Below are 5,819 nucleotides of genomic sequence, written 5' to 3' on the forward strand. Positions count from 1 at the left end.
GGGGGGGTAATAGTCATAACATGGACCAATTTTAACTATAGGTTTACGTGCACTCAGTCCAGTAGGTCAATGTAAATGCGCAATTGGCACACTTGGATATCATCCCTCTCCCCTCCCTCCTTCCTCTCTCCCCCTCTCTCTCTATTCCCTCTCCCCTTCACCGGACCTATTTGCTGCCCGTTCGGAACGATAATGGCACGGACCTGTACCAATGCCAAACCGATTGCCAATCGATACGATCTTTGATACTGGTTCGGTGAACCTTGCCGCAACCACTGTCACATTGTCGCTGCCTTTATTATATGTGCAGTGCCACGTGCCCACACTCCACCGTACTGCCACACCATCATCGTCATCGCCCAGCCTTCGTCATACCACCCGGCGCCTACATAATACACCACCAGCGCACCATAGTATACTCCGTTACGGCTAATATCACATCCGCCACCAATCACCATGCTTATATTTAAAAAAAAATTGACTATACAAAACATGTTTATATTTTCAAAAATTCAAAAAGAAACTGGCAACAGAATTTTATTTTTCTGTTTTTTGAAAATGGAAAAGAAGAAAGTGATGCCAAACAATACCATAATTTAGTATTTTGTGACTACTTCTATAAAAAATACTATTTTACATGTTGCAGGGAAAACATATTCAAGTTTCCCCATGCTTTGCCTTTTAACTGAAAACTGGTTCACTGGGCGATAGTAATTTAATAAGCATTTGAACCTAGGCAACTCCACTGACAAGTATTCTCTCCATTTCGATGAAGGAGGAAGAAAGGAAAAGGTGACAATTGGCACCAAAACAAAAACGCCACCATTTAGCTAGCAATAGATTTCATCAGCTCGCATACAGAATCACTGGTTGCTTTCAAGCAACAGGCTTACTTTGAGGCCTGCATCGGGTAAGCACGTTTATGGACATCACCACATCAGATTTCTCTCTTTTACAAGCTCAGTGACCACAAACAAGATAATAATTTAATTCTATGTGAATTATGTGCAGAAGAACATTATCATCTACTTTATTAGGTGAATTCAAGTCCACTAAATGCCCTAATATGCAGACATACAATTTTCTGTAGCACTGCAATAAAACCTAAGCACCAGGGTTTATCTTTACCTTTTCACTTTTTCCTGGTAAACTACCTTTCTACTTTGACTATTGTGGATTGATCAATTAAAAATATGTGACTGCAGCATGAGCATAACACCTATAACTTAATTTATAAAGAATGAAATTGTAAGAGCATAGAGCAAATAACACAGAATTTGCAAACGCATGAAGGTATATATTTTTTTAATTTTTTTCTGAGTAACCAGCATGACAAAATACATCAAATATGGACTAATCTTTTTGTTGGCAGATTTTGAGGGAACATATCAAATCCATTACAGAAGATAAGAGGCATCTTGGGATATTTTGTTATTTTTTTCTCCAGGTAGATAGTAATTTAATAAGCTATCATTGCTAAACTTACAGACATTGATGAAGATCAAGATTTCAGTTAGTAAATGAAAGCATACAAAATGAAAAAAGAAAAATACAAAATTGAGCTTGAAAGAACTTACCTGTGTAACATCTGGCCCTTTTTCAGGTTCAATGCCCAGTGACATCGCTTTCTCTTGCCGCCTCCTAGCTAAAGCAGCTTCTTTCTCAGCAGCTTCACGAGCTGCTCTTTCCCTAGCCTCCTCTTCCTCCTTGCGCTTCTTCTCAGCTTCTGCTGCTTCTCTCTCCAACCTCTCTTGTTCTTCTTTCCTCTGACGCTCTCTAGCCTGATTTACCAGACAAGTTCATAAAGTTTCAGATGCAAGCGATCTGAACAAACAAAGCAATGAAGGAAATCAAAAGACTGAAGAAAGAAAAGCTAGATACTTGGTCGGCTTCAAGTGCAGCTCTATATGCAGCATCTTGCTCTTCTCTCAGGCGCTGGTTGTTTCTCCGTTCTTCTGCCTCAAGCCGTGCTGTAACTAGAGATGGTGTACACTCTTCTATCACTCGTTGAGGATCTGCCGAAGCATTCATCAGACAGACGTTGTGGTCCTTAATTCTTGAAAAATGGTCAAGATATGAGACAATCTCTTTTTTTTCCTCAAGAACCAAAGCTATTCAGCATTAGAAGTATGGAATTTCATTTGTCATAACAGGCAAGACGATATAGTTACAATCATTTTTTTGCAAATCATCCAAACAACATTGGAAATGATAAATTTAATTTTTAGTATCATCAACTTGCCTTCACCTATGTATAGAGGTATATCTACACGCAATTGCAAAACTATCCATTCCCATTTCAAACCGGAACTTGAAGGAAAATATCTTGCAAGCATGGCATTTTTCAAAAAAAAAATAAAAAAGGAAATCAAAAGCAGTCTCGGCATCCAATCCATAGGCTTTGTACCGATCCACAAAAGAGAGGCGGGAACAAGTCATCTCATCCAGTCAGGATGTAATCCATACTCTAATGGGGGAAAATAATCAACGTCTCCTTATTGATCGTTCTATCAGATTGTCTTCCCTTTCTCTAGTTATTTCACCTTTCATGGTTTCATTTCCCCATATTCTCTTGTAAAACATCACTGTAATTTTCTTGATACTTCTATAATAAACTGGGGGAAGTTTCTCACTTCCTCCACTTTCCATTCTAAAAGAAAAAAAGAAAAAAAGCAATTGTAATAGCAGATAATATAATTACAAATATATAATTTTCCTCTGGAGGACCTTCCATAGCTGAGAAAGGTACTTTGCAGCCAGGTGGCAACAGGAGAACTCAGTATCACATATCACCCCATCCCTAGCTTATCCCGAATATCTTATTTCTTCAAAGCCATGACAGCCACCAGGTAATATGAAAAATGTGCTCCCACCTTCTAGTTAGGGCCTTGGCCTTGGAACAAGAAGATAGCTCTAAACAAAGAACAAGATCCCTTTAACTCAATCCAGTAAATTCCCCCAGCTTTTTGACTTGTTGCAGTAGCTCTTAGCTGAATTTACAACAATTTAATTTGTCACTGTCTCCTTAGATGGTAGCATCGACACTCTTGTTAAAGATTATTATATTGTGAGTTCTTTCAAAAAGCTAATCATACAAAAAAAAAAAACTTTTGACCAAACCACGTTTAAAGAAATATGCCTGGAACTTGATAAAACTTGCAAATCAAGGCAAGGAAAGAGACCCAGGGGCATCCATATCAGACACTGTTCATGGCTTGTGCTTTCCTTAAGTAAAGCATGCACCTCATACTTTTCAAGGCAAAGAAAAGATCTATTCTGTACTATAAAACTAGATCAAAAAATCCATATTCTCTAGATCAACTCCTTTCCTCATTTTCCTTTTCCCAAGACTATGTGGACCGATGAATTTAACAATTGTAACAAAGGATGATTTTGCCACATCGAAACTATTGAGGAAAATCAATATATTGCTTATGTAGCTTATCCTTTAGATCTTTTTGAAGAAGATTCTATTACTAACATGTTTACTTCCATTGTGAGTAATGCATTTGGTTTCAAATCCCTACAAGTTCTATGTTTGGAGGATCTGCGATGCATGGCAAATTAGCTATGAAGAAAACTTTTTGTTAATAAGGTTCAATCCCTTTGCATTTTTCTTTAATTTATAATAGTACTCTTCATCATCCTAACTTCCACTATGTTCCAATTATTCAATTTTTTATTAAAAAAAAATAAGCACTTATGAAAATGTAAAATTTGTATTCTAATGAAACTCTATATGGAAGGCATTAAAAGCACTTCTAAACACAACTATAGTGTCCTAAACCTTTTCTTAGCCCAATCCATACTAAGTGCAAATCCTCCACAATCCTAGTTGTAGGAAATTCCTACAGTTAGGAGATGGGCAAAATTTTAATTGTCCTACTGCTGTGGCCTGCATATGGTACACCCTGAAGGTTAGATATAAATAGAAGAGAATCTCATTTAGATTCTTTTGTGGCTCAACAAATCTGTCGTTTGTAGGCATTTCCATCTTTAGATAATAAACCTACTCGCAATAGGAATCAGAAAAGTACTAGAAAAATAGATCAAAAATTTAGCAAGAAGAGTTTGAAAAAGACATATAGAAAGTGAAAAATCCTAAATAGACTAAAGAATTGAGTACATCCCATTCAGATTCCCATTGGGACATCACAATGCTTGGAACAGGTGGTGAAGAAAGGTTATCTAGAAAGGATATCATCAGTCCGGAGTGGATGCTGAGTAAAATAATTGCTCACAACTGTTTAAAAATGGCCACAATAACTTGCCAGAAAGCCGTATTCCATTAGTTAGGGACTTCGAAAATTCAATAAACATGGGATGCAAATATATATAACTTCTGACCGATTTATTTTTAGCCATCCTTTTAATATAATATTGGTGTAGCATCCATTCAATATCAAAAAATTATTTTCAAACATATACAGAGCGCGCTGCATATATGATCAATTACGTATCAGTGGTTCAAATCACCTATTCTGATAATATCCCTGAAGAATTTTTCAAAATCACGTAGCCCCATAATTTGACAGTTGTGGTCTGTGTCGCATCAAAATTCTGACCGATTGTCCTCCTTCACTCTCCATAAGAATCTAAAGGAATAAAACCCAAAGCTATAGTTCAGGACATTAAGGAAGAAAAGCTCAACGTATAAATGTAGCAGATCAATGTAAGCTAGTCCCCAAATTCCATAGTTTAACAAAGAAATTGTAAAAGAAATTACCTGCTGGAGGGAGAACAATGCGCTGGTTGGTAGAGACATGACAACAGGCACAGAAGGGGGAACCGAGATGCCTTGAGGCTGTTTGCTCATCTTGAACGCCTTCCGTCCTCCTTATGCTCCCGCCCCAACCACAAAGTTCTCGTTCACCAAACGCTGCCCACCGGAGCGAACACAGGCATCCCGAGCAGAAAGGCCGGCACGTCCGGATGGTGCCGGCGGTGGCAGGTACACGAACAAAAGCTTGTACTTCCCGCTGGGACCGCTGGGAGCGCGTCCCATGAACCCCTCCGCCACGAACCGGATCCCAGCGCCCGGGCCCCTCCAAAGTCCCTCTCGAAGGTCGCGACGAAAGTCCGGCGGCCCTCGCGGTAGACGCCGAGACGGGGATCAGCCGGGTCAGCCTCGGCTCCGCGTGGTGCGGCGAAGCCGAGAAGGTTGGAGGGAGCGGGAGAGGACGCCACCGGCGATCCAGACGCCGAGGCCGACGGCGCCGGTGATGAGGCCGATGCCGCCTGAGACGACGTAGAAGGGGAGGGTGATGAGCTTCCAGGCGAGGCCGGGCGCGGCGCGGTCGCCGGCATCTTGGCGAGCAAGAGAGGACTCGGCCGGATTGGAACCAACCGCCACCATCGACGCCGGCAGTGAAGGCGAGGGATTAGTGGAGGAAGAGGGACTAGGAGGAGGAGGTGAAGGCGGAGATGGCGAGCTCGAGATCCCAGTTGTGGGCGGAAAGGATCTCGGCGCAGAGATCGGGGTCGTCGAGGCCGGTGATGGCCTGGAAATAGGCTAATTTTTCCTCGAAGCCCTCGGCCATGGCGGGCTCTTGATCCCTCGGCGACGATCTCTGGGACCCCGGGGGTTAGGGTATGGGCGGGCAGGACAAGGAGGCAGGAACTCTTTCGGTAAAGAAGGGGTGCGGTAGGGGGGTCCGGAGAAGACCAGGGGCAAACCTGTCAATGGGTCGGGTCTGAACCTTACCGACCCGGCCCGCAACCAGATCCGGCTCCTTACTCGACCACCCGACCCGATCCATTATCCGATTTTACCCGAAAACAACCCGTTAGTATGTGCTTCCACTCCTCTCATCCGATTT

At 41.8% G+C, this 5,819-nt stretch overlaps 1 pseudogene; it reads right to left on the reverse strand.

Annotated features, from left to right (window-relative positions):
* Window positions 1–517: 517 nt before the first annotated feature.
* On the reverse strand, window positions 518–5,612 carry LOC120109717 (annotated as a pseudogene).
* Between the last annotated feature and the right edge of the window lie 207 nt (window positions 5,613–5,819).

Source organism: Phoenix dactylifera, unplaced genomic scaffold (assembly GCF_009389715.1).
Source record: "Phoenix dactylifera cultivar Barhee BC4 unplaced genomic scaffold, palm_55x_up_171113_PBpolish2nd_filt_p 002599F, whole genome shotgun sequence".
In the NCBI taxonomy this organism is placed as follows: Eukaryota; Viridiplantae; Streptophyta; class Magnoliopsida; order Arecales; family Arecaceae; genus Phoenix; species Phoenix dactylifera.